Source organism: Capricornis sumatraensis, chromosome 16 (assembly GCF_032405125.1).
Source record: "Capricornis sumatraensis isolate serow.1 chromosome 16, serow.2, whole genome shotgun sequence".
NCBI lineage: Eukaryota > Metazoa > Chordata > Mammalia > Artiodactyla > Bovidae > Capricornis > Capricornis sumatraensis.
Window position 1 is genome coordinate 10,892,700 of NC_091084.1, and position 24,971 is coordinate 10,917,670.

Genomic DNA, 24,971 nt, shown 5'->3' on the forward strand with positions numbered 1-24,971 from the left:
ATCTTTCCTGGTTATACACTCTTCGTGGCTAGTCTCATTCCAAACTTGATCCCTTTATGAGATTCAAAAATTATCTGTATATATCTAAAGCTTAACCCTGTTTGTACATTAGAACTTAATTATGTATGAAGGCATAACAGGGTATTTTTCCCCCTTACTTCTTTATCTTGGTAAAAATAAGGAAGAGTAATAGGTCTTTTTCCAGTTAATTACTGTGGTGAAAGAAGAGTATTTCTGCAACCATTGCACCTCCTTCAAGTACTTTGTCTACAGGCTAGAAAGTCAAACATCACAGTTCCAGATTCTGGTACAAAATTCGGGCAGTGAGGACTTTGTTTGAAACTTGATATATTTTGGATTATACTTTGGACACTCACTTCCTTGGGTCTATTGGGAGGTACTGGAGGCTGCTGTCTCCCAGAAAAACAAGAACTGGAGTCCCTTTCCCATCCCTCTTCCAACCTAGATGCTGGCTGAAGACAGAGGGAGTAAAAAATGTCCAGAGAAGGAAGAAAGTTAGAAATTATAACTGCAGCCTTATGACATGAAGACTGTAATAGCTGTATTTTCTTCTTTATACTGTTTGGTATCTAAAAATTAAATAGCCTGGGTCCCTTCCTTTCTTGTGAAAGAGTGTTGTGCATAGGTAACTTTCTATTGTAGCTTGTTAGAGGAGACAGACAGGATGACTAAAGGATGTTTCTTGGCTCTCCATCTTAAGGAGATGGTGAGTACATTCTCATTTGTTTAAGAGATATTTGCACAATGTCAGTATGGAACATTTCCGCTGCCGATTGTTACTTTCATGGAACTGTTGAATGGGGAGAAGAATGTGTACGGATGTTGAATAATTAAAGGGATATAGTACTTTAGTTTTCAGCATCCATTTCACCCTCATTCTAGTGTGTCTTCCTGGACTGAAGAGATGAAAAAATGAGCACCATATTTCCAAGACTCCCTTGCAGTTAGAGCTCTGAATATATTTTAGGTATAGGCAGTCAGATGCATATGCCTGGTATTTAAAAGTAAAAGTGAGATATAGATTGGGGAGCTATAGATTGAACTTCCACCAATTCTGGTGGGTTTTTTTTTTTTTTTTTTTGCCTACAAGTATAGTAACAGAGACATTATTTTTCCTTTCCCCTTCACCCTCTGACTGTGGCAGCAAAACTGAATGGCTCATTGTCTAACCATTAGCTTTATGGGAGTTAAGAAGCTACACACAAGAAAACCATTTTGTTGGTGTAAATTATAGTAACATGGTGGAATTCTGGAACTGGCAGTAACATCAGAGGCTTCCAGATCACAAAGTCTTCTTGAATGTGGAGCTGTCCTATTTGTGATGACTTCCAAACAAACCACAGCAGTGGAGCATGGGACTAGGGATGGACATTTCCTGGTTTTAGTAGACATCAGTGTTTTCCTCTGTGTCTTGGTCCATTGATTAGCTTTAACAGTCATTTTTCAAAGATCATGGAGTCTGTTAATTTAATTCAATAATTTTGTAAACTATTTAATACTTAAAACACTTCCTATTTAAGCTAGAGTAATTTGCTGCTGCTGCTGCTGCTAAGTCGCTTCAGTCATGTCCAACTCTGTGTGACCCCAGAGACGGCAGCCCACCAGGCTCCCCTGTCCCTGGGATTCTCCAGGCAAGAACACTGGAGTGGGTTGCCATTTCCTTCTCCAATGCATGAAAGTAAAAAGTGAAAGTGCAGTCGCTCAGTCGTATCCGACTTTTAGTGACCCCATGGACTGCAGCCTACCATGCTCCTCCATCCATGGGATTTTCCAGGCAGGAGTACTGGAGTGGGGTGCCATTGCCTTCTCCAGAGTAATTTAATTCTTTGCAATTAAACACTGTCTGACAGACCTACACAGCTCTTGGGGAAAAAAGTGTATATAATTAATAAGGGACTTCCCCGGTGGTTCACTATTAAGCAATCCACCTGTAATGCAGGAGACACAGGTTCGAGCCCTGTGTTGGGAAGATCCCCTGGAGGATGGCTTGGCAACCTACTCCAGTACTCTTGCCTGAAGAATCCCATGGACTGAGAAGCATGGCAGGCTACACTCCATAGGGTCACAAAAAGTCAGACATGACTAAAGCAACTAACCATGTACTCATGTAGTTAATAAGATAATCACAATCAAATTCCTGTTTCTCATCCTTGTCTCTTCACAGATTTGAAATGGCATATAGCTGAATGAATTAACTTCAGAAATTGTTTGATTAAACCAAAATGCTCTAACCCTGCCTTTTGTATTATGTTTGCCCCATTATTCTTAATTCCAAGAGCTAACTTATCTTGTTTGATTTTCAGCATACTTTTAACTGAGGAAATCTAAGCTATTTTCAAACTACGAAATTGAATGACATGTTGTTGGATGAACAAATGTGTATCTTTCTCCTTCCCAATGGTATATCTGATTTTCAGATCTCTGTTTCAACTTTCTTTAGTTGGCTGGATTATTTTAAGTTAGTTAAATATGTATATTTGAGAGAGTTTAGTGTGATTAAATTCAACAGATTACAGATTTCGATACAAACACAGATTCCAATACAAATAATTCTAGCTCTACCAGATAAAAGCTGTCATAAATCTAAAATTAAAAAAAAAATTATTTCTCTTTCTAGAATTTTGAAAAAGAAAAAAGAGCTGGAAGAGTTATTACCTTTACAGAGAAATAATAATTTTATTTCTTACATTTTTGATGGAGGAGAGGATAAGTCAGAAAAGCAGAAAAACATGGAGTTTAATATCATGCTTATCTAGTGATTCTTAACTTGGAATTGAAGTAATATAGTATTCACAATAAGTCACACTATACCTTTTAAAGTTGAAAGTTCCTCTTTATTGAATTTATTTCTCCATGATTCAATTCTATCCTGATGATAAATTTCATCAACCTATAAATTTTGAACTCTTTATGAGATCACTTGAAATGAAGTTTAAAATATTTTAAAAGACACAAAACTCTCACACAATTGGGGTTTTAATGGGTGTGTTTTTATTACATTACATTATTATACCCTTCTAGTATTTTTATTTGGAGAAGGCAATGGCAACCCACTCCAGTACTCTTGCCTGGAAAATCCCATGAAGGGAGGAGCATGGTAGGCTGCAGTCCATGGGGTCGTTAAGAGTCGGACACGACTGAGCAACTTCACTTTCACTTTTCACTTTCATGCATTGGAGAACGAAATGGCAACTCACTCCAGTGTTCTTGCCTGGAGAATCCCAGGGAAGGGGGAGCCTGTGCGTCTCGGGTCGCACAGAATCGGACACGACTGAAGTGACTTAGCAGCAGCAGCATTATTTTATTACATATAGCTAATAAATCATGTACTTATAGTCACATACGAATATTTTCTCATTTTTATAGTAATAATTTATCATATTCCTCGTGTTCAATTCAGTCGATCAGTTGTGTCCGATTCTTTGTGACCCCGTGAATCACAGCACGCCAGGCCTCCCTGTCCATCGCCAACTCCCGAAGTTCACTCAGACTCACGTCCATTGAGTCAGTGATGCCATCCAGCCATCTCATCCTCTGTCGTTCCCTTCTCCTCAAGCCCCCAATCCCTCCCAGCATCAGAGTCTTTTCCAATGAGTCAACTCTTCGCATGAGGTGGCCAAAATACTGGAGTTTCAGCTTCAGCATCTTTCCCTCCAAAGAAATCTCAGGGCTGATCTCCTTCATAATGGACTGGTTGGATCTCCTTTCAGTCCAAGGGACTCTCAAGAGTCTTCTCCAACACCACAATTCAAAAGCATCAATTCTTCGGTGCTCAGCTTTCTTCACAGTCCAACTCTCATATCCATACATGACCACTGGAAAAACCATAGCCTTGACTAGACGGACCTTTGTTAGCAAAGTAATGTCTTGTGTACTCAATATCATTTAACCGCTGTTCTTTTGTGGAACATTTGGGTAGCTTCCAGATTTGTTCTCTTACTTAAAGTGTTGACATGAGTATGTTCATCATTCATGTATATTGTTTTCCACATATTGGAGTAATTCCCCAGAACAGAATCCCAGACAGTAGATTATAGGATCCAAAATTATTGAAATTTTTATACTTTTGAAACAAAAGTGCTACACTTGATTTTCAAATAGTTTGTACTAATTTTCATTTCCAACAGCAGTGTATAAATCTTAGAGATACATTGTACTGTTGCCAGCTGTAAGCATATCATGGTTGTGGATTCAGAGGCCTAAATTTTAATCATATTTTTTGAAATCTATAAGTTTCATATAATGGGACAGTTTACTTAACCACTGAATTTCTATATCCTTATTTATAAAGCAGCTAAAATACTACTTGCTTCAGTTTTATGAATTGTTTTCAGACAGCTCCCCTATTGTCATCCATCTACTTAAACTATTTTGTTTCTTGGTGATTTAATATTTCTGATTTTTGTAACTTGTGAGCCTGTTCCCTTTTTATTTTTTGCTATCCTTAACATTGTTTTATTTTCTGACTTCATTCCTCAAAATTATTTTTACTTATGTATAATATAAATAGTGGCAGGCAGGAAGCATGAATTCTGAGTCAGCCAATAGCTTTAAGAGTATAGATTTGAACTTAAATCCGCAGGCTGCTTTTCTTAGTAGATAACCCATTTTTTCCAAAATTGATTCTCCAGGATAATGATAATTTTAACTATGCAGATAACATACTCAGTTATCTGATATGATGATTCGAAGATATTCATGTCATACACAATCTAGTTTCCTTACATGAAGTTATAGGATTTAAATCTACCACTGCTGCTGTATGTAGTCAAAGGTTACTGATGAGCCACGGACTTCCCCCTATTTTCCAGTCTTTGTTTAGTCACATTTACAATCATTGAAAGATTCTTCCTATCTAATTTTTGTTACCTGTTAGTTTTTAAATGCATAATTCTTACCTCCTATATTCCCTTGTTTTATAATTTAAATTGCACTCAATGGTCACCGCTCATTCAATAGTGTACTTCCTGAATTTAATAAACACAGCTCTATTATCTAATGTTATTTCATATTGCAAAAATTTTTGCACCATTGCAAGTAATTTATTCTCTAGTAAGGTTAGATTGTTTTAAAATAATCAAAATGCATAGTGAAATCTAAATATTTTACCATACTTTGAGTTTTTCAAAACTATTAAATTATTCATTCAAAAATTTTTTAGAATATGCATTATTTACCAAGCTCTGTGCCTGCAGGCAACTGGGGATTAATGGTGATTCCAAAAAGACATTGCATAGGCAGAACACAGAGGAATTTTAGGACTGTGAAACTATTATGTACAATTTACAATGGTAGACACATTTTGTCAGAAGACAGAATGTAGACATCAACAGTGAATCCTCATTTATTTGTTTTATTTTTATTGAAGTATAGTTGGCTTATAATGTTGTGTTAATTACTGCTGTACAGCAAAGTGATTCAGTTATATACATTCTTTTTTATGTTCTTTTCCATTATGGTTTATCATAGGATATTGACTATGGTTCGCTGTGCTATACAGTAAGACATTCTTATTTATCCATTCTATGTTTAAAAGTTTATATCTGCTAACTCCACCTCCCGCTGTATTCATTCCCCAACCCACTTCCCTTTGGCAACCACCAGTCTGATCTTTGTTTTTGATTCTGATTTTGTTTTGTAAATAGGTTCATTTGTGTCATATTTTAGATTACACATATAAGTTATATCATATGGTATTTGTCCTCTTTATGCCTTACTTCACTTAGTATGATAATCTCCAGGTCCATCCATGTTGCTGCAAAGAGTGAACACTAATTTAAACACTGGATTTTGACTGGTAATGATGTGTCACCGTAGGCTCATCGACTGCAGCAAATGTCGTTCTCTGAGGGGGATGTTGATCATGGAGGAGTTAAGGTTCAGTGTGTGAAGACAATGGGTACATGGGAACCCTCTTTTCTGCTTAATTTTTCTGTGGATTCAAAAAGTTTCTTAATTGGAAAAAAATAGTAGCCAACATAGTTATTGAATGAAAAACCACACAAATGTACAATTGTGGTTCAGCCAAGCTGCATATTGCTAGAGATCTACAGTGTGGGCTAAGACTCAGTGGAGGGAGGCTGGGTAGAGAAAGTGTCAGTAAGGAAGGCAGAGGAGTAGTACATGCAAATGTGGAGAGGTGAGTGGAGAACATGTGAACCTGAAAAAAACTCCACATAGGCCAACGTGAAGTCTGAGGGTGCATGTGGCTCCATTTGATCCTAGAGGCAAAGGACGGAGCCTAATCTTAGCACTGGCTGGATTAAACAGTTTGGAGCAATGCCAACACATTGAAGGATCTTAAGCAAGGGTGAGAGCGACATGTACATGTGATATCAAATTTTTGTTTTGAAAAGATACATGCAGCAGTCAAACATTTTTTGCTTTGTTTTTTCAGCATATAAATTAGTTCACTCTTTTGTTCAGAACTCTCCATATTGCACTTAGAGTAACTTGCAGACTGCTCACCACAGCTTACCCGACAAGATCGCTATGTACTTCTCCAACCTCATCTTATATCTCACATCACTGTGTTCACCAACTTCCAGGAAAAAAGCCTCAAACATTGAGTCACATTCTTGATTTATAGCCTTTGAACTTCTAGTGCCTTTTACCCAGAAGTTCTTTTTACATTTCTTTCTCCAAATGGCCATCTCCTTTTCATCCAAGTTTTAACTAAACTGCAAAGCTTCCCTTGGTTACTTCCTTAAGAAACTTTCCCTCCCTTAGTCACTCTATTTTATATTACTCTGAGTTTTATTATGATTATTATTATCACTTATAATTATCACTAAATGAAAGGAAAAAGAAAGTGAAGTCGCTCAGTCATGTCTGACTCTTTGTGACCCATGGACTGTAGCCTACCAGACTCCTCCATCCATGGGATTTTCCATGCAAGACTACTGGAGTGGGTGGCCTTTCCCTTCTCCAGAAGATCTTCCCAACCCAGGGATTGAACCCAGGTCTCCCACATTGTAGGCAGACGCTTTACTGTCTGAGCCACCGGGATGCCTATATGAATGACTATATGAAACTATCTTAATTTATCTGTTTAATTGCTTGCTTCATATTGGCATTGAGGAGCACTGTATGATTTATCTTAGTGAATAAATGATTGCAATATGAAGACAGTTTGGAAAGGGGCTGAAGTGGAAACAGGAGAGCAGTTAGGAGGTTATGCTTGAGTCTGGTAAGAAATGAGGATGGCCTGGATTAGCACAATAGCTATGGACATGGGGACAGGTATGCAGTAGAGAGATCTTTAGAAGATGAAGCCAACAAACTTTGGTGACAGGCTAGTTATAGGTGTGGTAAGAAACTCTGTGGGCATTCTCTACTTTAAGGTAGGGATATTTTCCAGTTACTTTGTTTTTTATTGTTGCCTAAGTCACTGATTTTGCTCCTTCTATTCTGTCTTCTTGGCAGATATCTATTTGGTTTATGGACCAAACCTCTTTTGTTCTTTACATCTGCCTTCTTCTCTCATACCTTATAGTAAAATTTCCTTATTCATGTACTTTGCATTTCTGGGTTTACTTCTGAAGCTTGTACTCCAAAGCACTGGCCTAAATAATTAGCGATATCAAATTTGCTTGATTGTTCCTAATGAATATTTTATTTTAACTACTTTAGTTTTGATTTTATTGCATTCTCTTCAATAACCAGCATTGGTCTTTTAGTATATTGATAGAAGAAATATTTTATTTTCTCTCTTTGAAATCTAGAAACTTATGTTTAAAAATTATCTTCTTATTTGTAAGAAAATCTCATATGGGAAAGGAATTCATATTGAGCCTTATCATTTGTTTTCTTATTCCAAAGATTTTTCTCCTATCATTTCTTTCCTTTTTGAAAAGTGTTTCTTTTGTTTAAAATCATTCTAGGATTTAACCTGTTTTTAGTGGTGCTCTACATTTGCATGGGGATATATCCATCTCTAGACTGTGTATCCAAGCCCAGTGGCTGATGCTGTGAGACAGAGGCCAAACTTTGTGCTAGTACAAGCCTCCACTCATATTCTCCACACAACACAAAAGAATTTTCAGAAGCTTGAGATGAGAGACAAAGCTTCATGTTCATGACTACAGTTTTTTCACTGAAGAAAAATATAAGAAGGAGGCCAGAGGCTATTTTGTTGCTTGCTTGAATCTAGAAAATGGAATTTTAAAGATGGGTCATTGCACAAAGATGAAAGGAAAGAAAACCTTAGAAAATCCTACTAAAATTCTTGTTTTATACTCCTCATTATGACTGCAAAGAAGAGTCTCTCTTTTCTCATGGTTTCATGGTTACTTAAGGGAAATTAAGAAAAGGTGATTTTACGTGTTTCCATTCAATTCACAGCCATTCCTAAATTCAAAAATTGTGACTAAACTGACAGTTAGAAGGCAGAAACTTCATTACTACCCTGCTTTTTCTACTGATTCTTCACCTTCAAATACACTTTGAACACTATAATCTTTTCCTGAATAATGGTTAAGTTCCTTTCATGTTCCTCTTATGTAACACCTAAGTTCAGCCATGTATTTCTATTGAGTTTCAGAAATTCCCTGATAGTACAGTTAGTAAAGAATCTGCCTGCAATGTAGAAGACCCAAGTTCAATTCCTGGGTCGGGAAGATCCCTGGAAGCAGAAATGGCAAGCCACTCCAGTATTCTTGCCTGGAGAATCCCATGGACAGAGGAGCCTCACAGGCTATGCTCCATGGGATCACAAGAGTCAGACACCACTGAGTGACTAAGTATGCATGCCAGTATTCTTGGGTTTCCCTGTGGCTCATCTGGTAAAGAATCTGCTTGCAATATGGGAGACCTGGGCTCTATCCCTGGGTTGGGAGATCCCTTGAAGAAGGGAAAGGCTACTCACTCTAGCATTCTGGCCTGGAGAATTCCAGGGACTGTATAGTCCATGGGGTCACAAAGAGTTGGACATGACTGAACGACTTTCACTTTATGTAACACCTAAGTTCGGCCATGTGTTTCTATTGAGTTTCAGAAATTCTGTATATAGGGAGCACATTTCCCATGGATAATGAATTTGTTTCAGTCAGAAGCATCTCCGCTTGCCTCTATTTAGTTGATCTCCAGTTTCCTAATCTCCTGAGCTTAGCACTAGGTATAGTTATTAAATTGGCTATTCACAATCAATACTCTGAGATACACTGGCAGTCAGCATTATTAGACTGCATGCACAATTAGCTGCTTTGTGCCCAGAGGTAATTTTACTATAAAGGATACAATTTAATGAATCAAATAAGATAAATAAACAATGTGTAGTTAAGATTTTTATTATTTATGAGACAGTTCAACAGTGATTAGAGGCTCTGTGGTGAGGAAGTATGAAATGCAGCAGGAACATAAGGATGGATATAATTTACTGAATAAATTGTATCTATTTTTTCTATAAGCTGTCACTGCTATCTAAAAATTACACTTAAAAACTGGTTTTAAATATAATTGAATTTGTTCTTAATATGTGTAGTTCAGTGTAGGTCTTTTACAAATGTTAGTTCCCTTCTTTTCTTCATTTTATTTACTCAAGAGTTCTAAAATACAATATATTAAACAGAAAATATTATGGGAGTATTTTTTTTTTTAATATAACCAAGGTCCTCCTTAAATGTTTTGTCGGATGAGGGGTAAACATAAGTGTCCCTTAATAGATATTAGTTAAATGAAAAAAGAAAAGTTACAGTATGAAAGTTAGTATAAGTAGAACTGTATTAATTTTTTCAAAAAAAGTATTGTGTACTCAAGTATATTATATGGTTAACCACATACAAGGTGCTAGAAATGCAGTTTTGGAAATGTATAGTTTTAAACGCATATATTAGAAAAGGCAAAAAGCCAAAAAATCAATGATAAAACCATCTTATGGAGTTTGAAAAACAGTACATTTTAAGTGCAAATAAACTAGAAAGAAGGGTATAATAGAGATGGCAGCAGTACTTAATAAATTGAGAAACAAAATATAGGAATAGAGCCAAAGTTAATTCTTTGAAAAGACCAAAAAATTCGTAAATCTCCTTTGATCAAGAGTCATCAAAATAGAGAGAGAAGGAGAGGACATCACCAAATTATTGAAAGAAAATTATACCACTGATCTTAGAGATATTAAAAAGACAGTGCTAGAAAGTGGAAATGCTTTGTAAAGTGGAAATGCAAATCCTGCCCTAGGTGAGAATTTTAAGTCTTGGCAAGTATCCAAAAGCAGACAGACTCTGAAGGAGAGTTTACTTTTGACAAGTTACAACTATGACAGGTAAGTTTGTGAATGTTTTGTTTGAGAATATGAGCATGATGCCAGGAGTTTACAGCTTTACTAGCTGGAGTAGCAAATGGTAGAATTTAGTGCAAGAAAAAGCAGTTGGAAACACAAGAAGACAATTTAAAAAGTAAGAGAATGACAGAAATCCAAGCATAAACTTTTCATATTTTTGGTGTAATGATAAACAGTTCTTGCCTGGGGAGAAATACTGTGGCATCTGACAAAAATGTAAGCAGTGACCAAGAGCAATCTACTCTTAAAAGAGCTGCAATGGATGGGATTTTTGAGCTTGCTGAATTTTAACTAAGTGTATTCTCTAATCTGCCTGACTTCAGGATGCAGAAAAATGACAGTTCTTTAAAGCATGTGTTTAGAGACTTATTGGGGCTTTCCTGATAGCTCAGCTGGTAAAGAATCTGTCAGAAATGCAGGAGACCTGGGTTTGATCCTGGGTTGGGAAGATCCCCTGGAGAGGGAAAGGCTACCTACTCCAGTATTTTGGCCTGGAAAATCCCATGGACATACAGCCTATGGGGGTCACAAAAACTCAGACACAACTGGGCAACTTTCACTTACTTAGAAACTTATTATGAAATATTTTGGATGAAAATGATATGATGACAGAGATTTTCTTCAAAATAACACTACGATTGCTTGTTTTTGTTCAATCACTAAGTCATGTCTGATACTTTCTCAATCCCTTGAACTGTAGCTTGCCAGGCTCCTCTGTCCATGGGATTTTCCAGACAAAAATACTGGAGTGGGTTGCCATTTCCTTCTCCAGGGGATCTTCCCAACCCAGGGACTGAAGCTCTGTGTCCTCCATTGGCAGGTGAATTCTTTACTACTGAGGCACCAGGGAAGCCCTAGGATTGACTGAAAGTGAAAATGGTAGTTGCTCAGTCATGTCCAACTCTTTGCTACTACTAAGACTGTAGCCTACCTGGTTCCTCTGTCCATGGAATTCTCCAGGCAAGAATACTGGAATGAATTGCCATTCCCTTCTCCAGGGGATCTTCCTGACTCAGGGATGGAAACTTGGTTTCCTACATTGGCAGGCAGATTCTTTACCTGCTGTTTATATATGGTTTCACGTGGCTCCCCTGGTGGCTCAGACAATAAAGAATCTGCCTGCAATTCAGGAGACCTGAGTTCAATCCCTGGGTGAGGGAGATCCCCTGGAGAAGGAAATGGCAACCTACTGAAGTAGGTTTGCCTGGAAAATTCCATGGACAGAGAAGCCTATTGGGCTACAGTCCATGGAGCTGCAGAGTCAGACATGACTGAGCAACTAATATACAGAGACACACATATATAAAACAGATTATTCATTATTAAGCCCAATTATTCATTAATTCATAATTATTGAAGGCAAGTGTTGAGTAGAAATGCAGTATACTCTTTTGTATATTTCACATGTAAATATTTTACAACACAAAGTTAAATAAAAATATGAAATCAAAGATTACAGTTATATTACAGTGAAAATATTAAATAGGGATAAATCAAAAAAAGATCTGCAAGGTCAGTGTGGACAAAGATCAAAGAAGGCCTAAAAAATGAAAGCTATATAATGATCATTAGATTTGATATTGCAAGTGGATAATTCTACCAAAATTGTTTTATATACTCAGCTCTATTCATAACATACCCAAACTGTAAACAAAACTAATGTCCATCAATGGAAGAATGATAAATAAATTGTGGGATATTCACAAGTGAACTTTTAAGAGAAAGCCTGTAATAATATAAATGAATCTTACCAATATACTGTTGAGGGGAAAACACAAAATATAAAAACTCCCTAGGGTTCCCAGAAATCAATCAGAAGTCAAGATGTTGTTTTTGGGGGTTGTTGGGGATTAAGAATAGTGACTATTGGAGGAACAAAATGAGCCCCTAGCTTTTACTAACGTTTGTTTCATGACCTGGATTGTGCTTACGCTGGTATGTTCACTTTGTGGTAATTCATTCAGCTGTGCATTTATGATTTGTGTATTTTTCTGTATGTAGGTTAGAAAAATATCTTCCCCTTTGAAAATAGAGTCTTGGCCATTTTGTAATTAACAATTAGTCAATTAGTAATTGGCATTTTTATAATGCTAGTATGTCTTTGGCAAATCTTCCTTTGTCCGTGTGTGTTAAAATACTTTATGATGTTTCTCTATTTCTTAGTATAGTAAGCAAGCCCATGTATGTATGTATCTTTTCAACACCCACTGAATTAAGACCTCTATGCCACAACTATGTTGTCAGGTATTTAAGTTATAAACCTAGCTCTCAAAAGGAAAAGTTTGCTGTAATTTGGTAAGTCTCATATGGGTCATTCTAAGAGAATATCAAAGAATCTGTTCCCAGTGTTGGTAAAATTAATGGGTTGATATCCACGTTTGCTATTTTATTTTTTGCATGAATGTGCATTATATGATAGAGAGTAAAACTGTGGATTGTCACATGTAAGCTCGGGATGGCTGGATTTAAAAGTGAGGAAAACACCCTGTTTTGAGGTTGCACAAATTCACATTTGTGTCAACGAGTGAAAAAATAAGGAATGCTTCTGATTTTGAAAAGAGATATAATTCATACCCTTGGGTTCTTTATGTGGATAAGACAATATATTTGGGCATATATTTTAATATTATTTAAATACAATGATTTATAAAAGTTTAAGAATGGAAAATTTGAAAAGTGATTTGGGTTAGAGAATTTTCTACATCAATAAATGTATCTAGAAGCAAGTGAAAAACAAACAGTATAAACTGAGTTATTCATTATTTTCTAAAAGAACTCTACAGGATAGCTTTTCAGTAGGACAAGAGACAGAATAAGTTAAGTAACTGAAATGTTGCTTCTTCAATTTCTTTCAATCTGCTGATTTTTGAAAAACATAAATAGTTTTAGTTAGCCTCCCAGTCTCTGAAAATAACCCAAGAAAGAAATCTAATGATAGAAACGTGAAAGCTATTTGATTTTTTTTTCAGAGTTCACAGAATTTCATAAAAGGAAGGGTGGAAATAGTTTCTTCTCACTGTTTAGTTTTTTTTTTTTTCTTATTAACATATAGTAATGACAAAAAACTAAAGAGAATCTGCAAAAAATAGCTGCTACACACCACCTTTTGGAAAATAAAACAAATCTTTGTTTTTATTTTTTGGTAACTGGTTTCATTTTGGCTTCTTTTCCTCCTTTAATTTATGTCTGAAATTCCATTTTCCACACACATACACACATACCCGTGCACCCTCTGCTATACCAATTAAATGGAATCTGCCTAGTAAGAATTATTGTCAGACAACAGTGAGGACCTTTTTTTTTTTTTTTCAGTCTCCTGCTCTGATGATTAGAGTCAGAACATAAAATAAAATACAAGAACAATCTCATCCTTTTTCGCCTTAAGAAATCTCCACTACAAATTATTTTATATATCAAAACACAATTGGTGTCTTTTCAGTGCAATCAATAAGTGGAAATAGCTTTAGTGACACATCTAAAGTGAACTTCTGGGTTACATATCCTCTGGAAGATCTGAAATAAATACATGCAAGTCTTGAACATAGCCCAGGAAAAGGAGTCACTAGTGGTGTCTTTTATTGAGAATTGTAAAATGGGACAAGCTGTTTTACCTTTCATTCTTCTTAATAGTAAGCATGAAAAACTTTAAAATCAGAACCATGTACTTTTCTCCTTGCTATAAAAATACATTGTTGCTTTTTGCTGAAATGAACCCAGCCATTAAAATACATAGTTAATGATGGTTTCCTCCTGTGTATGCCCAGCAGTGGGATTGCTGGGTCATATGGCAGTTCTATTTCTAGTTTTTTAAGGAATCTCCACACTGTTCTCCATAGTGGCTGTACTAGTTTGCATTCTCACCAACAGTGTCAGAGGGTTCCCTTTTCTCCACACCATCTCCAGCATTTATTGCTTGTAGACTTTTGGATCACAGCCATTCTGACTGGCGTGAAATGGTACCTCATTGTGATTTTGATTTGCATTTCTCTGATAATGGGTGATGTTGAGCATCTTTTCATGTGAATTGAAAGAGACACGTGTACCCCAATGTTCATCACAACACTGTTTAGAATAGCCAGGACATGGAAGCAACCTAGATGTCCATCAGCAGACAAATGGATAAGAAAGGTATGGTACATATACACAATGGAGTATTACTCAGTCATTAAAAAGAATACATTTGAATCAGTTCTAATGAGGTGGATGAAACTGGAACCAATTATACAGAGTGAAGTAAGCCAGAAAGAAAAACACCAATACAGTATACTAATGCATATATATGGAATTTGGACAGATGGTAATGATAACCCTGTATATGAGACAGCAAAAGAGACACAGATATTTAGAGCAGTCTTTTGGACTCTGTGGGAGAGGGCGAGGGTGGGATGATTTGGGAGAATGGCATTGAAACATGTATAATATCATATATGAAATGAATTGCCAGTCCAGGTTTGATGCATGTGACTGCAGCCATGAAATTAAAAGACGCTTACTCCTTGGAAGAAAAGTTATGAGCAACCTAGATAGTATATTCAAAAGCAGAGACATTACTTTTCCCACTAAGGTCCATCTAGTCAAGGCTATGGTTTTTCCTGTGGTCATGTATGGATGTGAGAGTTGGACTGTGAAGAAGGCTGAGTGCTGAAGAATTGATGCGTTGAAATGTGGTGTTGGAGAAAACTCTTGAGAGTCCCTTGGACTGCAAGGAGACCCAACCAGTCCATTCTGAAGGAGATCAACCCTGGGATTTCTTTGGAAGAAATGATGCTAAAGCTGAAACTCCAGTACTTTGTCCACCTCATGCAAAGAGTTGACTCATTGGAAAAGACTCTGATGCTGGGAGGGATTGGGGGCAGGAGGAGAAGGGGACGACCCAGGATGAGATGGCTGGATGGCATTACTGACTCAATGGACATGAGTCTGAGTGAACTCTGGGAGATGGTGATGGACAGGGAGGCCCGGCGTGCTGTGATTCATGGGGTCGCAAAGAGTCGGACACTACTGAGTGACTGAACTGAACTGAAATGAACTGAACTGATCTGGATGCTTGGGGCTGGTGCACTGAGATGACCCAGAGGGATGGTACAGGGAGGGAGGAGGGAGGGGGGTTCAGGATGGGGAACACGTGTATACGTGTGGCAGATTCATGTTGATGTATGGCAAAACCAATACAATATTGTAAAGTAATTAACCTCCAATTAAAACAAATAAATTTATATAAAAAATAAAGGCAAGGAGCATGGCAAAAAATACATAGTTAATAAAAAATCTTTCAAAAAGGCCACAATGAATATGAATACCATTAATTTGATAGTCATGGGGAATTATGTTTCACAGGCAAATTATATAATACATAAAATATTTCTAAAATTCCTTTTTTAGTTTATTCAGTAAAATTTTTATTAATAATATATTGTTTTATTTAGGAAAATTGAGGACATTCAGGGACAGAAGCGTATGCTTATGCAAACAGAAACATGTTCATGAAAGGCATTGGCATGGGTTTATTTTCAGGAATGTCTCTCCAGAATATCAGGATGCTAAGGAATCCCAGGGTTATTATGGACATAAGAATTATCTTGTTCCAATGTTCTTCCTCTCTGCCTTTTGTTTACTTTGTTGTTTTTCAGTTGCTAAGTCATGTGTCACTCTGTGACCCCATGGATTGCAGCATGCCAGGCTGCCCTGTCCTTCACTGTCTCCCAGAATTTGCTCAAATTCATGCCCATTGAGTTGGTGACGCTATATAATCATCTCATCTCCTATCACCCCCTCCTCCTTTTGCCTCAGTCTTTCCCAGCATCATGGTCTTTTCCAGTGAGTCAGCTTTTCGCATCAGATAGCCCACGTATTGGAACCTTAGCTTCAGCAACAGTTCTTCCAATGAACATTTAGGGTTTATTTCCTTTAGGATTGACTGGTTTGATTTCCTTGCAGTCCAAGAACTATATTTATTTAGTATCAGGCACTGTGCTAGGCAGTAGAAATGCAAAAATCATTAAAATATAGTTCTTACTCTTAAAAAAGATCACAGTTTAATATTGTGAGGTGTTTATAGAAAATTTAAGTAAACAAACTGAAGCTTTTGAATCGTGCTGGAGAAGATACTTGAGAGTCTCTTGGACAGCAAGGAAATTAAACCAGTCAATCCTAAAGGAAGTAAACCCTAAATGTTCATTGGAAGAACTGTTGCTGAAGCTAAGGTTCCAATATGTGGGCTACCTGATGCGAAAAGCTGACTCACTGGAAAAGACCATGATGCTGGGAAAGACTGAGGCAAAAGGAGGAGGGGGGGATAGGAGATGAGATGATTATATAGCGTCACCAACTCAATGGGCATGAATTTGAATTTCTCCAAAGAAGACATACAGATGGCTAACGAACACATGAGAAGATGCTCAACATCACTCATTATTAGAGAAATGCAAATCAAAACCACAATGAGGTACCACTTCACACCAGTCAGAATGGCTGCAATCCAAAAATCTGCAAGCGATAAATGCTGGAGAGGGTGTGGAGAAAAGGGAACCCTCTTACACTGTTGGTGGGAATCCAAACTAGTACAGCCACTATGGAAAACAGTGTGGAGATTCCTTAAAAAATTGCAAATAGAACTGCCATATGACCCAGCAATCCCACTGCTGGGCATACACACCGAGGAAACCAGAATTCAAAGAGACACATGTACCCCAATGTTCATCGCAGCACTGTTTATAATAGCCAGGACATGGAAACAACCTAGATGTCCATCAGCAGATGAATGGATAAGAAAGCTGTGGTATATATACACAATGGAGTATTACTCAGCCATTAAAAAGAATACATTTGAATCAGTTCTGTTGAGATGGATGAAACTGGAGCTGATTATACAGAGTGAAGTAAGCCAGAAAGAAAAACACCAATACAGTATACTAACACATATATATGGAATTTAGAAAGATGGCAATGATGACCCTGTATGCAAGACAGCAAAAAAGACACTGATGTGTATAGTGGACTTTTGGACTCCGAGGGAGAGGGAGAGGGTGGGATGATTTGGGAGAATGGCATTGAAACATGTATACTATCATGTAAGAATCGAATCACCAGTCTATGTCCAATGCAGGATACAGCATGCTTGGGGCTGGTGCACGGGGATGACCCAGAGGGATGTTGTAGGGAGGGAGGTGAGAGGGGGGTTCATGTTTGGGATCGCATGTACACCCGTGGTGGATTCATGTCAATATATGGCAAAACCAATACAGTATTGTAAAGTAAAATAAAGTAAAAATATAAGTTAAAAAAAATAAAATAAAATAAAATTTTAAATTTTAAAATAAACACTAAGTGAAGAAATAACAAAATAATGATTCAGCATTTCATTTGTCATTCCTCTCAATTTGGGAAAATCAGAGGAAAAAATGGGCTTCCCTGGTGGCTCAGACAGCAAAGAATTTGCCTGTAATATGGGAGACCCAGTTTTTATCCCTGGGTCAGGAAGATCCCCTGGAGAACTGAATGGCTACCCATCCAAGCATTTTTGCCTAGAGAATTCTATGGACAGACGAGCCGGGTGGGCTATATAGTCCATGGGGTCACAAAAAGTCAGACAGGACGGAGCGACTGACTCTTTCCTTTTTTTTTCTGGCTACACTGGCATCTGTTCTGATTGTGGATAAACATAAAATACTGATTTTCTCAGAAAAGCTTGAGAGGTTCTGATCTAGGATTCAGGAATTACTGTTCACAGGACACTTAATGCTGGTGGGTTCATAAATTCCAAACTGAATCTAATAATTTACTTGCAAGGGCCAGTGACAGGGATGGCAATCCAGATGGGATAGTCATGGTAATTCAAAAGTCAAAATCATTCAATAAATATATCTCACTTCTGAGTTTCAATCATGCTGCACGTCAGAGCTAGAAATTTCATATATCTCAATGTCAACGATTTCTGCGTTTAGTCTCTGTAGCCATGAAATTTCAAGCTACTTCCATGTAAGTAATCAAACTTCTCAAATGGGTGATTTTAAGATAATGTCAACAAAATAGTTCAAATATTTGTAAAATATAATTAGATGGATTGGTGTCTATATTTGTGATTTCATACTCTTTCCCTCAGATGGTGTTTTTTGGGAGGTAATACTAGATTTACAGAAGGCAGCCTTAAAAGCTAGGTGAAAAGACTATCTATTAGAATTCATAACAGAGTTCTAATCTAGCCTAATTGTGACATTTAGAAATTCCATGGGTGGACCCACTTATAAATTAAAAGGGATGACATTACTAAAATTTCCTGAAGCCCTTTACTATAAAGTCATTTTATTTTCTGTCGAGCTAGGGACTGTCATCATTCTGACCCTGTTTTTATGCATTGCTATTTCTACTATATCAATTGTTTTGACCATTCTGTTAGATAGAGCAATTAATCATTTTAATAACAAAAATTAATCAGTTTGATTTGAATTACTTGGTTAATGTATTTGCAAGTGTTAGTTGCCAATGACTATAGTTTAGGTCAAAATGCTTGATTCATTACTTCTTAAAATAAGATGTAATGGAGGCTTCCTTGTAAAACACATAAATGCCAACTATAGGTAGGAAATTGACAGATGGTGTCAGGGAAAGCCTCCTACTGAGATCCTTACTCCTGCCCGGTTGGTCTGGCTTCATCAAGAAAAAGAATGCAAAACCATTTCATTAAACAAAAGGAGCTGCCAGGACTTACCAAAGAAAAACAAGAACAAAATCCCCCAAAAACAAAAATAAAAGAAAGTGAAATAAGAGTTACTCTTGCTAGACTGTGAGCTTCCTAAGGGCAGGGACCTTGTCTATTTTACTTATTGATTTACCCCACGCATTGCACCAAAACAAAGCAGGTATTCAACAACTATCACATGGATAAATAAATGAATGAGTAAGAAATGATAACTGAGATTCAGACAAAACACAGAAAATCAGATCAAGGACAAACAAGATCCGGATCTGCCTGACAATCCGGGTCACAATCAGAGTCAGGCTGTGAGTCAACTGAGGAGCACTGAGTGAGAACAGGGGAAGGAGAGCACAGGGAGGAGCACTCACCAGGGGAGATCAAGTGATGCTATAAGGGCTTTAGGGACTTTATTGCCCTTGATGACTATTGCTCCATCTTCCTTGTAAATGACCCTTGCTTGGGGGTAGCCTCCCAAGATTAGTAGAAGAGAAAACACAAATGTTTCAGAGCCAAGTGAACTACATATAGGTTCAAGTTTGCTTATTTATTAAGAGTGCATTGAGGGGTTATCACTAGTCAACACCACCCTATGCATTCTAGAGGCAGAGTTTTCAATATCAGACTGATAGTTGAGTATATGTTTGAGAGGAGCCATATCTTAGAAAGAAATAAATATGTGCCAATAACTTCAGAAATGATTTCTTTTTTCTCACTTACCACCTTCCCCCAATTATTCCTGGTGTATCAAGGGAACTTTCCCCTATAAAAGTCTCATCTTGACTTCTTTTAACTGTTTTTCTCTGAGGCTAAAATAGTATTCTGCAGTGGTAATCAGACTCTCATAGTCATTGGCTGGTGCGAAAACATATTAGCGGTTGAGTCTGAATCCTAACCATTTCTGATAAAAATACTGGAGAGTTTATGATTCTAATGTATGTTAAAACACCTTGGTATTCTGAAAAGAGACAAATGGTTCTAAAACAAATACAGCTGTTGCTGGCCTGAGAGTTCTATACTGATGCACTCTCTTCCCAAATTGTTGCTACTGATCATTATTTAGACATTAGTAGTGCTTGATCTTGAGGGTATTTTATATCTGAAAAAAAGAGCCCTCCCCACCATTGCCTGATTGTAGGTAACTAAATTGATAACATAAGGGATATTGATCATTTAATTGTGAAATTTTTCAGAAGATCACCAGTGACCTCTAAACTCATTAGACACTTTTTTGCTTTGATCTCACTTGATTTCTTAGCAAGTTTAAACACAACTGACTGTTTCCTTCTTTTTGATTAACTCTTTCTTTTACTTTCTTTGATCACTCACACACCTGATTTTCCCCCCATCAAGCTGATCTCTCCTTGTTATTCTCCTTGATGATTCTTTTCCTTCAGTTAAACTTCTACATGCTGAGTGTACCAGGTCACAGGTAATCTCTCCCTTCATACCTCCTCTTTTTCCCTCTTCTTTCCCCCTTCTGGAAATTTGTCCATTCATGTAGTAGAATGGTTTTAAATAACAGCCCAGTGATTGCCCCCTTGTGTCTTCAGCTCTGATTTCCTAATTAGACTGTAAACTCACTTAGCCTATTGCTTATTTGACTTATTCTCTTAGATATCCACTAGGCATCTCAAATTTGATTTAGCTGAAACACGCTTCTTTATTTCCCACTTTCAAATCTCTTCTTTGTCCAGGTTTTCCCTTTTAAAAATGTATTGTTATTGGTATTATTTGATAAATGGCACCACTGTGCATTCATTTGACCAAGCCCGATATGAGAATCATCATTTTCCTTCCCTCCATGTCTGATCAATCAGGAAATTCTGCCAGCCCTGTCTCTAAAATAAGTCTACTTTCCTCCTGCTTCACTCTTACGACCTTAGTCTAAGTTATCATCATTTCTTGCATGGATTATTGCAATGACCTCCTGATTCAACTCCTAACCTTTCTCTCCTTGCCCTTTCATTCTGCATGGAACAGCAGCCAGAGTAATATCTTAAATAATGTAAATCAGACATTGTCAGTCTAAAATTGCCCTGATGGCTTTTCATTTTATTTGAAATAAAATACAAACTCTTCTCATGATCTATTTATCCCTATATGATCTGTGTCTGCTCACCTGATTTTGACTGCTTTAAATTCTACTTACACCGCTGCTCATCAAGGTCTAGTTATCCATCTCCTTCTGTTCCTTAAATGAACTTTGCATTTCTGCATGTATTGTTAGATATATGTACTGTTACCTACATATATAATTTTACTTACTTACTTGTATTTATTTGTTTATTTTCTCTCATTTGAAGTATTCATAAGAGCAAAACCTTTTCTCTCTTACTCACACATTCAATTCAGGAAAAACAAGAGAGCTGGCCCAAAACACTGTCTCCACTATTTTCAAAATGGCACACCATTAGTGCTTTTAGTTACTAACTGCTTTAAACATTGCAGGTAAAACTGCAATTAGAGCTAGAAAAATTACCCAGAGGACTGACAGGATAAGTATATAATGTTTAAAACTAGTCTCATTACTTTAGTGACAAAAGCATGTCCTTGCTTCACTGTCACCATGCTCGGAATTACACTATTATAAATATAACAATATTGTGATTGGGATGAAATACAGGAGGGGGACAGAGAGGTGATGAAACATTAAGTTTTAGGGGTTAGTATGTTTTACAAATATTTAGTTGAGGATATCTTTTTTTAAAAAGACAAGGAGTCAATGACAACAGTAAGCTCTGAAGTGGTAAGGTGAAGAACAGAGGTAGGGTTTTTTTGTGTGTTTTTTCTTTTTAAAGGGAGGGAGAATCGAATCGCCAGTCTATGTCCGATGCAGGATACAGCATGCTTGGGGCTGGTGCACGGGGATGACCCAGAGAGATGTTATGGGGAAGGAAGTGGGTGGGGGGTTCATGTTTGGGAACGCATGTATACCCGTGGTGGATTCATGTCAATGTATGGCAAAACCAATACAGAATTGTAAAGTAAAATAAAGTAAAAATAGAAATTAAAAAAGAAAATAAAGGGAGGGAGAGTGCAGAAAACAAAAGGGTGAGAGAGTAATGCTGGTAAGTTTTGCTTAGATCATATTTTTAAAATCTACATGCATCTCTGCAATTGTGAGATAGTATTTATTTATAAGCAGTCTTTGCTGCCTATATTTTGTTTAAAATAACAGTGTCATACGTGGCCATTGAATCATATAAGGTTTTCAATCATTTTCTTTTATTTATTTGTCTGCAGTGGATCTTAGTTGTGGCACACAGGATCTTTTGTTGCATCATGTGAATCTTTAGTTGCAGATCATACACTTCTAGTTGTCGTGTGGGGGCTCAGTAGTCACCATGCAAGGGCTCAGTTGCTCTGAAGCGTGTGGGAACTCAGCTCCCTGACCAGGGAGTGAACCCATGTACTCCACACTGCAAAGCGGATTTTTAAACATCATGGTGGTCCTAAATGTTTTAATTATTTTCTGATCATAAAAGCATACATTTGATATTCCCATTAACAAGATATTGATTCTTTTTGGTGACAAAATGCCATCTTTTTAAAACTTTAATTTATAATGTACTATAAAATAGTGTAACTGCTATTGTGCCCATGGATTCTGGGCCATTGTTACATATAAAACTAGTTGTCAGAATTTGCCTTGATTTATTTTAATTAAAAATGCTGTCATGTGATAATTGCTTCAGAATTTGATTAATCCCTATTCACTTATATCTTTAAGGATATTCCATTTTTGCTTGTAAGTTGTCATTTTGAATAAGGTAGATTTAACAGAAACTTTGTGCTCTGACACTGAGTGTAGTTCTGGAGTGATCTTGACCTTATTCTTTAGTCAAAACTTGATCATTGGCATCACTGTGGTCAATAGGATCTCTGCATTGCTATATCCATTGGCAGTCTCAGGCCTCAAAATTCTGAATTTCTTAGCAGCTTTTGTTTGACTCAGTAGAACATGCCATCTTAAAATTCTTGGCTTTTGAACTTCTTTGTGTCTCCTATAGTTTCTTTGGCCATATCCTCTTTCTCTCTTCTGTTCCAAATGGTGAGAGACCATAGGGCTCAATCCTCAGACAACTGTATCGATACTCAATGATCTTGGCTCAGTTCAGTTCAGTTCAGTCGCTCAGTAGTGTCTGACTCTTTGCGACCCCATGAATCGCAGCATGCCAGGCCTCCCTGTCCATCACCAACTCCCAGAGTTTACTCAGACTCATGTCCATCGAGTCCATGATGCCATCCAGCCATCTCATCCTCTGTCGTCCCCTTCTCCTCCTGCCCCCAATCCCTCTCAGCATCAGGGTCTTTTCCAATGAGTCAACTCTTCGCATGAGGTGGACAAAGTACTGGAGCTTCAGCTTTAGCATCATTCCTTCAAAAGAAATCCCAGGGTTGATCTCCTTCAGAATGGACTGGTTGGATCTCCTTGCAGTCCAAGGGACCCTTAAGAGTCTTCTCCAACACCACAGTTCAAACGCATAAATTCTTCGGTGCTCAGCCTTCTTCACAGTCCAACTTTCACATCCATACATGACCACAGGAAAAACCATAGCCTTGACTAGACGGACCTTAGTCAGCAAAGTAATGTCTCTGCTTTTGAATATACTATCTAGGTTGGTTATGATTTTTTTCAAAGGAGTAAGTATCTTTTAATTTCATGGCTGCAGTCACCATCTGCAGTGATTTTGGAGCCGAAAAAAATAAAGTCTGACAGTGTTTCTACTGTTTCCCCATCTATTTCCCATGAAGTGATGGGACCAGATGCCATGATCTTAGTTTTCTGAATGTTGAGCTTTAAGTCAACTTTCTCACTCTCCACTTTCACTTTCATCAAGAGGCTTTTTAGCTCCTCTTCACTTTCTGCCATAAAGGTGGTGTCATCTGCATATCTGAGATTATTGATATTTCTCCCGGCAATCTTGATTCCAGCTTGTGTTTCTTCCAGTCCAGCGTTTCTCATGATGTACTCTGCATATAAGTTAAATAAGCAGGGTGACAATGTACAGCCTTGACGTACTCCTTTTCCTATTTGGAACCAGTCTGTTGTTCCATGTCCAGTTCTAACTGTTGGTTCCTGACCTGCATACAGATTTCTCAAAGAGGAAGGTCAGGTGGTCTGGTATTCCCATCTCTTTCACAATTTTCCACAGTTTATTGTGATCCACATAGTCAAAGGCTTTGCCATAGTCAATAAAGCAGAAATAGATGTTTTTCTGGAACTCTCTTGCTTTTTCCATGATCCAGCGGATGCTGGCAATTTGATCTCTGGTTCCTCTGCCTTTTCTAAAACCAGCTTACCCATCAGGGAGTTCACGGTTCATGTATTGCTAAAGCCTGGCTTGGAGAATTTTGAGCATTACTTTACTAGCATGTGAGATGAGTGCAATTGTGCTGTAGTTTGAGCATTCTTTTGCATTGCCTTTCTTTGGAATTGGAATGAAAACTGACGTTTTCCAGTCTTGTGGCCACTGCTGAGTTTTCCAAACTTGCTGGCATATGGAGTGCAGCACTTTCACAGCATCATCTTTCAGGATTTGAAACAGCTCCATTGGAATTCCATCACCTCCACTAGCTTTGTTCATAGTGATGCTTTCTAAGGCCCACTTGACTTCACATTCCAAGATGTCTGGCTCTAGATCAGTGATCACATCATCATGATTATCTGGGCCGTGAAGATCTTTTTTGTACAGTTCTGTGTATTCTTGCCACCTCTTCTTAATACAGTCTGCTTCTGTTAGGTCCAGAGCAGTTCTGTCCTTTACCGAGCCCATCTTTGCATGAAATGTTCCCTTGGTATCTCTAATTTTCTTGAAGAGATCTCTAGTCTTTCCCATTCTGTTGTTTTCCTCTATTTCTTTGCATTGATCGCTGAAGAAGGCTTTCTTATCTCTTCTTGCTATTCTTTGGAACTCTGCATTCAGATGCTTATATCTTTCCTTTTCTCCTTTGCTTGTCACCTCTCTTCTTTTC

The 24,971-nt window shown here is 37.4% G+C and overlaps 1 protein-coding gene across 1 annotated transcript in view; it reads right to left on the minus strand.

The window, feature by feature from the left end:
- The window catches only part of CNTN5 (contactin 5), a 635,147-nt gene that overhangs the window by 23,032 nt on the left and 587,144 nt on the right, over positions 1-24,971 (minus strand). The gene's annotated exons all lie outside the window — the stretch shown is intronic.